The sequence below is a fragment of the Notolabrus celidotus genome, chromosome 4, assembly GCF_009762535.1.
Source record: "Notolabrus celidotus isolate fNotCel1 chromosome 4, fNotCel1.pri, whole genome shotgun sequence".
Classification (NCBI taxonomy): Eukaryota; Metazoa; Chordata; class Actinopteri; order Labriformes; family Labridae; genus Notolabrus; species Notolabrus celidotus.
Genome location: NC_048275.1, coordinates 33638086 through 33652196, shown reverse-complemented (window position 1 = coordinate 33652196; position 14111 = coordinate 33638086). Strand labels below are relative to the sequence as shown.

General features: G+C 39.9%; 1 protein-coding gene across 1 annotated transcript in view; it reads left to right on the top strand.

Moving 5' to 3' along the window:
• Positions 1-1780: 1780 nt before the first annotated feature.
• rasgrp3 (RAS guanyl releasing protein 3 (calcium and DAG-regulated)) overlaps positions 1781-14111 on the top strand; it is a 56706-nt gene continuing 44375 nt past the window's right edge. Inside the window, exon 1 of the mRNA XM_034681249.1 lies at positions 1781-1942. The gene's annotated coding sequence lies outside the window, so the exon portion shown is untranslated. The remainder of the gene's footprint in view (positions 1943-14111) is intronic.

Below are 14111 nucleotides of genomic sequence, written 5' to 3'. Positions count from 1 at the left end.
GCCCCCATGACCATATAATCGTGACTGATTCAAAACCGGTCCTCACTAAAACATTATCACAGTGAAAGTTAAAAACACAAACAATCATGGCTGCTGTTAGTACTCACAACTGTCATGCTAGCATTATCCAGTTGTACTGGTGACACGATATCAGGAGAAAAGCTATAATACATATAATACTGTAACAGCTCTACTGTTTGTTAAACGTGTTCAGTGTAGATGTTCTTAATTCCTTCAGTCAGTAGAGTCAGGGGAAGCAGAGGCAGGGGACGGAGACAGGGAGTGCACGCCGGGGAAATGTACGTGCAGGAGGCGGGCAGAACGGCAGGACAGGATTTGATTGGTTTCAAACATGGGACCCTAATGACGTTGATTGGTTGGTGTTTTCCCAGGTTTACTCCGGCTGTAGATAGCAGCTTTTTTTTTCGCTCTTTTTTAAGAACACATTATGTATTGATTGAGTGGTTTCTCTGGCTTTTGAAGCCAGCCTCAAGTGGACACTTGAGGAACTGCAGTTTTAAGTACTTCCACATTGACTAATTTCTCAAGAACTAGAAGCCTATACATGGAAGTTAAAAAATTTACATAAAATCACACAACATACAGAGACTAAACAGCATAAATTATACATTACTCTACAGAAACACCCCATAATAATACGGTACAATACAATACGACTATGCTCAGGAGAAAACCAGGAATAAAGTGACCATCAGAGTTAAAGTGTATAAAGCAAGGAGTTAAAAAATATAGTCCTAAAATAATACTTTAGGTCTTTTTAGCTGGCTTTAAGTGTGAGGTATTTACCAGTAGTAAGTATCAGAGTATATAACAGTCAGCTACTCCTGCTCCATGCTCATCTATACACCTGCTCTCTCTTCCTCTCTGTCTCTCATCTCCAGAGCAACAAGCCTCGGCTACATCTCCTGCTACACAGTCATCTTCTGTCAGAGAGGAAGCTAACAAGTCTAACACATTTAAGCTGCTGTCTTGAACGTTTAGGCTTTAGGTTGAAATCTTGTGTGCTGTGTGTTTAACTTGTACATTTAAGATTACTCTTGGTCTCCTTTTCTTCATAGTCCACTTCACATCTTTAAAAAAGTTGGTCATGAATTCCCCTAAACCTCTCATTTTATTCTCTGTTTTTAATTTCTCTCGTCTTTCTGCACACCACATTTTTGGCAGCTGGACTCTTTGTCTGTTTAAGAGGAGGTTAGCTAATAGAGCTTTTGAATTCATCCACTCTTAAATGGGTGGAAAATATTAGTATTTTTTAACACTATGGGAAGGAAAATAAGAAAATTAGAAAAGCTTTATATCCAACTAAAATGCTACACTTTTTTTTTCTTTACAAAACAAGCTATATTGACACATTTAGTAGCAGGTGTTTGAACACTCAGAGGTCCCAGTTTTTGGCCTCTCTGACCCAGAGTCTGGGACGTCTGACCTGGTTGCCCCTGCACCTGTTCTTAGTCATTATAAGGACTTCACGTTTTTAACACATTGTTGCCAAAAAGTCTCCCTGCTATCCATCATCTAGTCTTCATATTCAAATGTACCTACATTCATATAACGCACAGTATGTGAGGTGTAAAGATTCCCAAAGGAGACTTAAAAACAGCTGAAGCACACATTTCTCATCCATCTGGATTCGATTCTGTCCGTCTCTCTCTCCGTCTGCTCCTCCCCTCTGCCTCTATCTGTATCAAGGCTACCCAGTGATATTTGCAGAGCTGTCCTGCACACCAACCTTTGTTTCCAGTAAACTCTGAATCTATTTATAGCCTGTGTGTGAGTGAAAGGGGGACAGGGAGTTTGTGATAGAGTTAACTTGCTGTGTTTCCAGTAGCTTTTGGAGTATCAGTGTATTTCCTGATGATATGGATTATAATCTGTGTGGCAGAGGTCAGTAGGCTGTCCTGTTTGTCAGGATCACAGCAAGGTAAGAGCTTACTAAACTCTATTTCAGCTATGCTCTGCTATGAGCTACAGCATGTGTACTGTATGAGTTTCCATGTCATCAATCCGCATGAGTTGCCACATCTTGAAACAGTCAGTATGAAGGCATTTTGATATTTGTGACAACTTTTGTTTTCTACACTGCACTTTCATATGTTTCCAAACTTCACTTCCCAGCAGTCAGAGGCCTATCTCTGCTGTTTAACTTTATCACTGTGAGTTTACCATTTAAGTTCAAGGTGCAACCTGGCAGGTCACTGTTAAACTCATTGAAGCATGAGCTATTCAGACCTAGACTGTTTTTTGAATGAGGCTGTAAACATGTTTATTTCTGCTGTAAAAAAAACGTCTCTTTTTGAATGGGTGTGTATGTGGTTTCCAGTGTTTCTGGAGCCAGCCTCAAGTGGACGCTTGATGAACTGCAACTTAGATGTTGCCTGGTTACATCCCAGCTGGAGGCTCTCTGTGTGGTGTTTGCATGTCCTCCCCGTGCATGTGTATATTTAAACATGTCTATTTCTTCTGTAAAGATAGACTTTTTTAAATGGGTGTGTATGTGGTTTCTGGGGTTTTTGGAGCCAGCCTCAAGTGGACGCTCGAGGAACTGCAGTTTTTAACACTTCCACATTGACTAATTTCTCAAGAATTAGAAGCATGTACATAGAAGTTAAAAAATGTACATAAAACCACACAACATGCAAAGCCCAAACATCATTAACTATACATTACTCTACAGGAACACCCCATAATAATACAGTAAAATACAATATGACTACGCTCAGGAGAAAACCAGGAAGTGACCATCAGAGTTAAAGTGTATGAAGCAGGAAGTACAAGAATAAAGTCCCAAAATAATACTTTAGGTGTAGGTTCCCTGCGGCTTCCTGCCACAGTCCAATGCTCATTAGGTGAATTGACCAGCAACTTCTCTGGGACCTGAACCCATTAGAGATGAAATGAGGGGAAGAGGAAAACTGACATAACAAAATTTGACATTCTTTTTGGAAATCATGGACGTGAAATACAGGTTTTGCCCCAACATGTGCTGCCATCCAAGCCTTTTTCAGGGCGGACCTTGCATAATACAGTAAGACAATGCCAAACCAGATTCTGTACATATTATAACAGCATTGCTCTGTAGTAGAAGAGTCAAGGTGCTAAACTGGCCAGCCTGCAGTTCTCTATCAGGCAAAAGCGGGACAATTTTTCACTTTCAAACTCCAGATACTGGTCTCCTCAGTTTCCAAACACTTACAGAGTATTGTTAAAAGAAGAAGGTGTAAACATGCCGCTGTCCCTACTGTGTGGAAACCTGTTGCTTGCATCATATTCAAAATGAGAAGATATCTGTCATTAAACACTATCATTTTTCAGTTTTAACATTCAATAAGTTGTCTTTGCACCATTTTCAATTTCAAATAGTCGTTAAATAATGTGCAAACCATCAAATCCTGTTTTTATGAACATTCCACCTCCCTTTTTTGGTGTTTGGGTTCTATGTTTTCAGACCTCAATCCCCTTCAAGCCCTTCAAAAAGACTGTATCCCCATTGTAGTAGCCGTACAGGCAGCTACAGAGAGAAAAAGTGTGTGAGACAAAAGCTGGAGTTCAATTCTTTTTGTCCAGCCAGGCAGCAGGATGTGCAGTCAGTGTTTTTGTTTAGGCAGACATTTTTAGAAGCACAGAGACAAAACAATGTGGACAACGTCATTAGAGTGGAATATGGGATGGGCTGACCCTTCCACATGAGTGTAGACCAACAATGAAGGCACACACAACACACACACAATAACTCGGCCTTAATTGTAAAGTGGCTTGTGAGAATATAATCTAAAAATGTGAATTTAATTAATCACACACACCGGCAGATTTCACTGGACGTTTACTGGACAGAGTTGTCATGACTGTTGGCGGGATTGGGACAGGAAGACACACAGAAAACAAACACCAACGTGCGCACAAGCATATTGTGATCCATTTCCTGCTCTGCTCTTTTCTACCTTACCTTGTGTGGTCCCTATATTTAGCTCAGTGCAGGGAAACCAAGCAACACAGGCAGGAAAACTAAGTTGGGAAAGAATTGTAGGAAGTCTAGTGGCCATTTAGACAAACAACGCGGACACAGGGAGCAGAGCAGGCAGAGTGCGCAGCAGTTGTGTGGCTTTATGGTTGAGACAGACAAAGGGCTGCAGAGTGATAGAGGACCATCTGAACATGAAGTCAGGAGACACAATGATCCAGCTCTGACCACAGGAGAGATATGCTGGGTGTAGCAGCAGCCTTGTGGATCCAGTCTGCTCTCAGTGTGGATTTAAAGGGATTTAAAAGGAACATGTTTGAAACGAGGATCCAAGAAGACTGCTAGATCTTTGCTGATTGAAAGTCTGATGAGGTAAGGTGCACACGACATCTTTCATGACTTACTGCTTTGCTTTGTAAAAAAGAGGATGATGATACGTAAAGTTGTATATTGTGATCGTTTAGTGCTTCTGTGTTCATCAGACGACACAGATACTCAACAGGACTTTGTGATTTTGTGTTATAGTTTATATAACAGGAAGAGAAGTTTGTTTAATCATGAGTACAGAGTAACTCAAACTGCTGCTCACACTGTTTATGCACCTTTGGTTGAACTACTGTCATGGCCGGTTGCCAACACTTTAAAACTACAAAATCAATGCCCCAGAAGGGGAAATAAATGAGTAAAGGGACCGTTTAACAGGATGTTATAATCATTATCCAACATTTGCTGCTTTGTACATCTTCACTGTTAGTTTGTTGGCATTGGAGTTTATCAGCAACAATCCATCATGCCTTTGTGACCACAACTCTGGGGTTTCACACATGGTTAGGTCATATCTGCTTTAGCTATTTACATCTGAGACATGAACTTAGATGTATTAAAATACATAACATTGTAAGAAATGTATATAGTTTATTAATTCAGAAACAAAGAGCTTAGCTTTATGCATACGAATTTAACTACAGTATGCAACAACACCAAAAGAAAGAGAAATGTTAAATATGTAAATGTTAAATTTTAACATTGGAAAACTGTGCAAATGCTGAGTAACAGGATTTAAAACTAGCAGAAACATAGATCTCTGGTTGCGTCGCATTACTGTTGAAAAGTTAGAGAAATGATGTGCTGTGACGTCGGCTGTGGAGTGTGTTTATTGGTGGAAACATGACGTCATTGTAATGGCTCCACATGTACGCCGTCTATAAACAACGTGTTTGTGATTACTTTTTATAAAGTAAGTTATTGAAAGGGTTAAATCATCATGACCAAAGACGTTGTTTTGTCACTTGGGAGCAGGTTACTTGATAAGCATTTATAGAATGTATCACTTAATGTGTATGAAGAGCAGGGTGTGGAATGATTGCATCACATGTACAGGTAGAGATCACCTGAACCAAACAATGTGCTGATTTTTTAGAGACCTGTATGTTTCAAATAATGTTTATAAGGCTGTAGGGGTTGTTCAGTGGCTTCATGGTGTTCTTAGCTCTTTGACTTATTTACAGCATGTTGTGTTTTATGCAGACCATGTGTAATATAATGTTACATATATGTTGTTGTAGGTATAGGTATGTGCTTCTCTGTGGATCGTTGTTTGTTTTTACGTATTAAAACTATCATAGAGGCAGCTACATTGGAATAAACTAAAAATACAAAATACAAAAAAAAGATCATCCCCACCCACCCACAATCCAATATACAATTTTAAGAACATGACATATAAATAACAATGATGATAATATTATTATTATTATTATTATTATTATTAATATTATTATTATTATTATTATTATTATTATTATTATTATTATTATTATTATTAATAATAATAATAATAATAATAATAATAATAATAATAATTCTTCTTCTTCTTCTTCTTCTTCTTCTTCTTCTTCTTCTTCTTCTTATTACTATTACTATTATTATTATTATTATTATTATTATTATTATTATTACTATTATTATTATTATGGTACTGTTTATGTTATGGTATGGTAATGGCACTTGTTCCCAACGTGATTATCGAGACCCCTGGGGGACACGAAACACTGAGACACTGGGTTGCAAGATGCCTTGTAAAAAATTGTTTCTTCGAAGAAAGTTTTTATTGTCTTAAATGTTTAAATACTTTATTTATTCATTATTATAAACATTTAAACAAACGTAGGGGTTAAAATGTATACATACCACGGTAAACAGAATCGTAGGTTTAAAGCCCGTATGAAACCCACAGGTGAACACAGACTCACCTCTGTGTCTGATTCTTAAATATTGTATGTCACTGCTCCAATTTATACACCAAGATTACTTGCATTGTGTCTTCACCCTATGATGTGGTATAGTGGGTGTCTTGGTGTTGTGCCATGTTAAGAGGGGAGACATGTTCTAACAGGATTCAATAGACAGATTGTCTCTAATGCTGGTTAAACATTTCACATTATTTGGGACACATAAAAGTCAAAATGAGAATCTCAGGATGACATTTTATGAGCTGACTCATATTCAACTTAAAACTGAACATTTTCAGCTCTAATTCTGGCTCTAATATGTACTGTATTATTTGACACATTAAATAGATTATATTAGAGCTTCTACAGGCTTTTGATTTTTAGATTTGATCATTTAAAGAACACAATCGTATCATGATCTAAACACTGTCTTGTTTGTTGTAACTTTGAAACACTTTGCCTATGGAGTAATAATGTGAATCATTTGAGCGAGCTTTGAAAACCTGTCTACCTGCCATCTTTGACACATGCTACACCTGCTACACCTCATCTGCATAATTCTTTCATTGGTTGTCACCTGAGAGCTGCTCAAAATACACAGACGGTAATCTGACTTTGACCAAATTAATTTATGAAGCGACTCCACGTAGTCATGATTCTAATCATCTCGTCTGCAGCCAGTGCAGCGAGCAGTCATCTCTCAGTTTAATGAATAACTCCACTGGCTGCTGAGGGGACGGACGTTTCCCACGCTCTTTCTTTCTCTTCGCACCGGGCCACCATATCATGATTAAAGTTGACAGCAGAGCAGACATTATCACCAGGTTAATGAAAATACTTACAGGTCAGTGTGAAAGACACCGAGGCGTGGACTAACTGAGGCTGCACCGACACCATTTAACCTCCATCAGGTTTTTATAAATGAGCTGATAGAGGAGATCAAAAAGACTGCAGCTTGATTCAAGGGGTAAAATGTACATGTCTGTTTGATTAATCTTAGTTGAAATGTTGATGTGGGTGGCATATTGGTACAGTGGTTAGGGTTTGATCTCCTCGCTGACTGGGGCCTTTTGTGTGGAGTTTGCATGTTCTCCCCTCTAAATAAAACCTTGAACCTTGAACCTTGAACCTTGAACCTCTCTCGTGCATACACGAGCTCTATCTGTCTCAGTCTCAGTCTGAAGACATGCTCATTGGGTTAATTGGTCACAACAAACTGCCTGTGTGTGTGTGTATGTGAGCTTGTCTGTCTTTGTAGCCTTTGGTAAACTGGGGTCACTGCTACAGCTCCACCATCACTCTGTCTTTACACTGAACCCCAAAACAGGGTAACACTGGAGCCCCGGTGTGTGAGACTATGAAGGGTTATGGTGTTGTAGAAGCAAAAGAAGCACAACATGTTAATAGTCGTTGCACTTCACACTCACACAGGATTGTTTCATCCTGCTGGCTCTGCTGGCTCATAATGGAACAACTTACTGCTCTATCACATTTACAGTGACAGCACGTGCAGCAGAGGCGTAACAGTCTAGTCTTGAACACACTGTATAACTCAGTCTAAGGCTTGATTATGCTTCCTTCACATATGCACGTTTTATACAATAAAACCATCACTGCCCACAATCCCTTGTGCATCCTTTACGTTGGGATGGCTATTAAATGATGAACCCAGAAAGCGCTCAAACAAACCAGTTTAACATGGATGTCCTCTTGTAGTTGTCCCTGTGCTGGAATTGATGTAACATCATCACTTCCACCATTCTTCTCAGTACTCTTCTTTGATGTGTGTTGCTGGTCTGGCTTGAACTGTTGGCTATGCTGCTCAACACTGCCCCACTTGATTCCTGGTTGTACTGCAGTGTTCAGAGTTATTCGTTATGACTCTTATGCATAATGGATGTAGAGTGTAAGCCTTGTTTCCAAATGCGTATGTGAGAGGTGTCTGTTAATCTGTAAACAACAGGAATAATGCCTCTAGTGTGTAAGTAAGGAAGTACACTTTGCCACTGATGGATAGAAACCTGATAAAAAAAAGTACTTGAGGCTTAGGCGTCGTATTGCTAGCGGTTTTGGCGTGCGCCCCATATACAGAGGTTATAGTGCTGGTCGCGGCGGTCACTGGTTTGACTCCTGGCCTCGACCATTTGCTGCATGTCTTCCCCCACTCTCTACTCCCCATGTTTCCAGCATCTCTTCAGCTGTCCTATCAATTGAAGGTAAAAATGCCTAAAAACATAACTTTGAAAATATAAGTAAACACAACTTCTTGAGGCCAATTCTGTCAATTTTTCACCATCCAGTAGTTTGATAGATAGATAGATAGATAGATAGATAGATAGATAGATAGATAGATAGATAGATAGATAGATAGATAGATCTTTATTTGTCCTTAATAAGGAGATTTGTTGCCACCGTCTGTACAGTAATACATGTATGAACACAATAACAATAAACATCCACCCAGCCTCACAGCAATGGTGCCCCACATCCCACATATATACACACCGGACACATTTGAACACACTGGACACATGTAAAACACACCGAACACATATGAACACACTGGACACATTACAGTGGCATTCTGTTTAGCAGTGCTATGGCCGATGGGACGAAGCTTCTGCCAAACCGGGCTCGCCTACTGTAAGGGGATCTGTATCTGCGACTGGAGGGGAGTAGTGTGAAGACCGAGTAGAGGGGGTGTTGGGATGTGCTCAGAGGCTGTATTTCATATTAAATGGATGAAGACAATCTGACTATAAATATATATGAAGTAGATCCATATCTTAGCAGAGTGACATAACCCACAATCATAATGTGTTATAACAACATAAAAAGTTTTTTTAGCACCTCTTTACCACCTCTTCAAAACTCACCACTGAAGTTACATTTTTTGAGGCATGTGAGGTCAATTCAGACTGACATAGGAGGAGTTTTGGACGTCACAGAGATCCCTATAAGAGTGAATGGACTTGCAGCTGACTTGCCTCCATACACAAGTGGGGACGAGTCAATAATGAGCCTTTATGTGTCAGCCCACTGGGCTGATGAACGGGCCACCTGTCCAGTGTGCAACTCTCCTCTTGTCCAGTCAAGCTTGGATCAGTTCCATCTCTGCCTCCCCTAACAGGACAAGCAGATTATATGAAGGATAGATTAACATATACTTTTCAGTGTGGCAAACACTGCCTTAGATTGTGTTGTTGATAGTGTGTGGTGGAGGGGGTGTAGAGATTAGTCCTCTCACCCTCCGGTTCCGCTTGTGTCTTTTTGTGATTTGTTAAAAATGTGGAACAAAAATATGTGCAGTGTGTATTCTGCAAAACAAGTGTCCTCAGGTGAAGAGGTGAAGGTTCAGCAGTGTGTCAGCTTGAGGCTCGGGAGACTTGGACATCAGGACAGACTGAGACCTTTTGGTTATGGACCAGTGGTTAAAAAACTGAGACACATGACTTTCTGTACTCGCTGAAAACAGTCGTCTAGTTTCTATTGTTTAAATGTTTAAAATAAATGACATTTTCTCACTTACGCTCAATAAACAAATCTGCTCTGTGTGCTCCAGTTACAGCTGTCCTCACGCTGCAGGTTGTAGAGTGGCTCAGTAAAGGGCATGAGAAGGGTACAGTACACACTGTACTCTCATTAAAGAGCACATGAATGTTCATGACTGAATCGTTCTGAACTTGATAACAGAGTGTTTAACCAAACAACTAAAAGAGGTTATAATAAACTAAAAAATGAACATGTTTCAACACTTTGTTGCTGTTTTCACTCCATGACAGCTATTTTTATTCAAGCAAACCAGCCGCCTGACTTTTATTCATGGCCCTGGTCATGTGTTCACGCCAAGGACGTGCTGATCACACACCAGATACACCTCTCTGCCATGTGTGTGATTGACTGCCGCTAACAATGTCTCATCCACACACACACATTTAAACACAAAAGAGATATGAGAAAACTCAAACATACAGCACCAAACAGCAGAGAGGTAATGTGATCAAAGCCCATAATGCAGCTAAAGAGACAGATATTTGTCTCAGTCGTTGGAGGAGACCAAAATAGAGCAATCCATTGTGAGTTAATATTGACCTGAATCTGGTGTTCCTATGCAACAGATTGAAAGCCAGTGTTGGTCCTAGTGTTATGAAAGTGTGAGATAAATAACTTTACTGAAAACAGTGTGTTATGGACGGATCCAGTATATTCTCAATTAGATTAAACAAAAGCTTTTGTTTGTTTGTTTTCTGTCTGGAGATAGATCCAAATCTGGGTCACAGGTTTTTTTTTTTACCAATTAGAATCTTCTGGGAGTACCTGTGATGAAGGTGAGGGAGGCGGTTTAAGGAGGCTGAGGTCTCCCTGTTCAGTCAGGGTTCTGCTCATGAGACGGTCAACACCATCAGTTGGTTATCTTTCTTTCTTTCTTTCTTTCTTTCTTTCTTTCTTTCTTTCTTTCTTTCTTTCTTTCTTTCCTCCCTCCATTCTTCATTTCTTCCTCCTACCTTTCCTACATTCCTTCATCCTTTCTTTCTTCTTTCCTCCCTTATTTCTTTTCTCCATTCCTGCTTTCCTGCTTTCCTTTTTCCCCTATCTCCTACCTTTCTTTCCTTCTTTCCACCTATCTTCTTTACTGCTTTCATTACTTTTTTCCTCCTCTTTCCTTCTTTCTTTCTTTCTTTCTTTCTTTCTTTCTTTCTTTCTTTCTTTCTTTCTTTCTTTCTTTCTTTCTTTCTTTCTTTCTTTTTTCCACCTTTAAGTGCAGTGATTTGTTCATTTCAAAAACGTAGCCAGCGTAAGAAGGTGGAGGTGAGGTCCCTGGTCAGTTTTAGGACTTCTGTTCTGAGGCATTAGGTTTGATGCTCTGGCAACTGCTGCTGTGGATCAGTCTCCTCCTCCTCTGTTCAAAGCAACAGTGGTGATTACTCCAGAATTTTGTAGAAAGTTTGTTTTGTGAAAAATAATCCAAGGCTGAAATCCAGCTTGTTAGCCGCTGTGGATCAATTAAATATAGAGTCAATTAAATATGTTGGCGGTTCAATCCCAGCTCCTGTGATCATCATGTCAAAGTGTCCTTTGGCAAGACGCTGAACCCCAAAATGTGTTCGTACGGGATGAGTTAGGACTGATGGGCTCTCTACACAGCATCCTCAGAGTATGAGTGGGTAAATGTGAGAAGTTACGAGATGTGTAAAAGTACTTTGAGTGGTCTCAGGATCAGAAAAGCACCATCGAAGAACAGTCCATTTACCATTTACCATTACAGTATGATGTGTGCAAGGTCAGGTCAGTAGGTAGAGTAAAGGTGAATCATACATCATCAGTCAAAGAGTGGCACCAGTTCTGTAGAAATGCGTTGTAGCCATCCATCAAGTAACGAAAACAATCGATAGTGGAATCAATACAGAGTCTGACTGTTAAGGAGGATCAATAATAGTGATAGATATATTATTTAACATGTAAATATCAATATGGACAAACAATCTTCATCCCTATACGCCAATGGCTGGATGCAAAGGGTACTTTTGGTAATTTCAAAAAACATGAAGAAAATAACACAAAGGTTTCACTCAACAAAAAAACTAGAGCTCTGTTGTCATGGGTGGTTTGGTGCAATGCTGCACAGCAAGACATTATGTCAAATATCTGCATGAAAACAACACAAACATGGTTGTGACACTTTTAAAGGTCTCATGTTAAGAGAAAAAAAACAAAACACCAAGGACATCATGTGGAGGAAGAGGAAACTATGTGGACACAAACAATGTGCATCATCAGCTCAATTGCATCTTGTTAGAAGCTAATGAAGTACAGCATCTGGGATTAAACAGACTAACAAGGGTGAGGTAATGCACACACTGATGAAACAGGACATAGGAGAGCACACACACATGCACACACAAACATACAAACACACACACACGCATGCACACACAGGCCATCTGCAAAAGCTGTCTCACCAGCTGTCTGAACCCAAGGTCGATGTAACATCTGTCTGCAGCAGCAGACTACACACGACTCCAACCTGTCGGGTCTGCTCTGAACATCACATCCATCTCTGAAGCTCTACCTGTGCAGCGTCGGCCTGTCATTACAATCATCTGTAGAAAGCTTTGCTGATATCAAAGCAAAATGTAACCTTTTTATTGCTTTATGTTCAAAGGATATTCAGATAAAACCTAGTGGCTTCAATACTCAAAGAATGTCATAGAAGTGCAGATTATGCTAAATATCAGAGTTTAATTAATAAATATTGTTAAGATTGAAGCATTCTGGGTTATGTTCTGATACAAGTAGTTTATTTTATGTCTTGTCTCTCCTGTCAAAGACTGGTTTGCACTCTAAACCTGTGGAACCGATTCAAAAGTAAAGAGTCTAATCCACAGAGCATACATATAAGGTTAAATGCATGACAAACGACACTGCATATCAGACAGTGTCTCTGTGCTCCAGAGCCGTTTGCTCATAAACTCCTCAAAAAAAGTTTGGAAACATAATAATACCAATTGGTGTTGTGATATCATTGGAAAGCATGATTAGTCACCTTTACAACGAGTTATAACTTGTAAAGATTGTGCATTTGTGGAATGAGCAACACAGCTAAATGTGTTGGTAACACTCCTCAAAAAATGTGCCAAAATCCCCTGCAGTATTCTCTTGGTGGTGTTCACTCGTGTTTTTAATTACTTGGTGGATTGGAATATTGCACTCTCCCACAGTAATCAGGAAAAAATGGCACGTATAGGCCATTTTTACACTTAATACACGTTACACTGTCAGGGATCTCAGTAGTGTGTGAAAGATCCATACGCAGCGACAACAACCTGGCACCTCCTCCTCATGCATGTCACCAGCCTGATCATCCGGGAGTTGTTGAAGGTCAAGCAGTATGGTAATGTTGATCACTCGAGCACAACACGCCCAAGCTGATCCCACAAGTGTTCAAAATGGGTGAGGTCTGGATTTACGACTCCATCACACACTATATCTTCTCCACTCCCAAATTCTGGAGGTACTCTTTGAAGATCATGGATCCGTGAGGCAGAGCGCTGTCATCCTGGAGGATGGAGTTAGGTCCCAGATTCTGCTGATGCCGCTGAAAGTTGGCGGTAACTGCGCCTCGGTATTTATGAAGGATGTTATGCACTAATATTCCATTGATCATGACTTTAATTCCACCTCTGGATGACATAAAAATAATATATCTTACCATAAAGTCTCTCAATATAACTTTGACACCACCTCTTTTGATATGATCAGGAGCTACATCAGTCAGGCGGTGGCTGTCAACGGCTCAACGCTGTTAATGCGGGCACTCTCTCCACACGTGTGTGGAAACGGAGCTGCTCTTAGAGGCTCACTTTAGGGAGAAAGTTTTGTCATAAACACTTAAGTTTGTAACATATCCTGCTTCAGATTAGACAAGTGTCACCTCACTACCTCCTGGTACAGCTCATCTTCTACATGTGAACAGATGAGAGCTGCGTCAGGATTTGGTTTGCCAATTTTTACAGTCTGAAGAGCAACTTGAGAAGCCAGAGAGGAGTTTTGGAGCAGTATCTAGGAGGGGATTATTAGCTGCACTTTAATAGAGATATCTATTTATAGACTGTAATTAAAACTGAATTGTTTCTAGAGGACAGCTGATTGGTTTTTGGACTGCTTTAAAAAGGGATACTTTGTGTTTTGCTCTCTCCTCTGGCTGCTTTCCTGCAAACATTCATGCCTGCAAGTGTATGATACTCCTCGTTTTACAAACCAGAACACCTTTGATACCAAAACCTGGTCATGGTCCTGTGCCTTCATGCATTTCATGTTAGAACTTTAAATTATAGGTGAAGCTCAGATTACTTTATTAACTTCATATTAATTCTCTTAAACAAAGCGTAAGTGTGATAGTC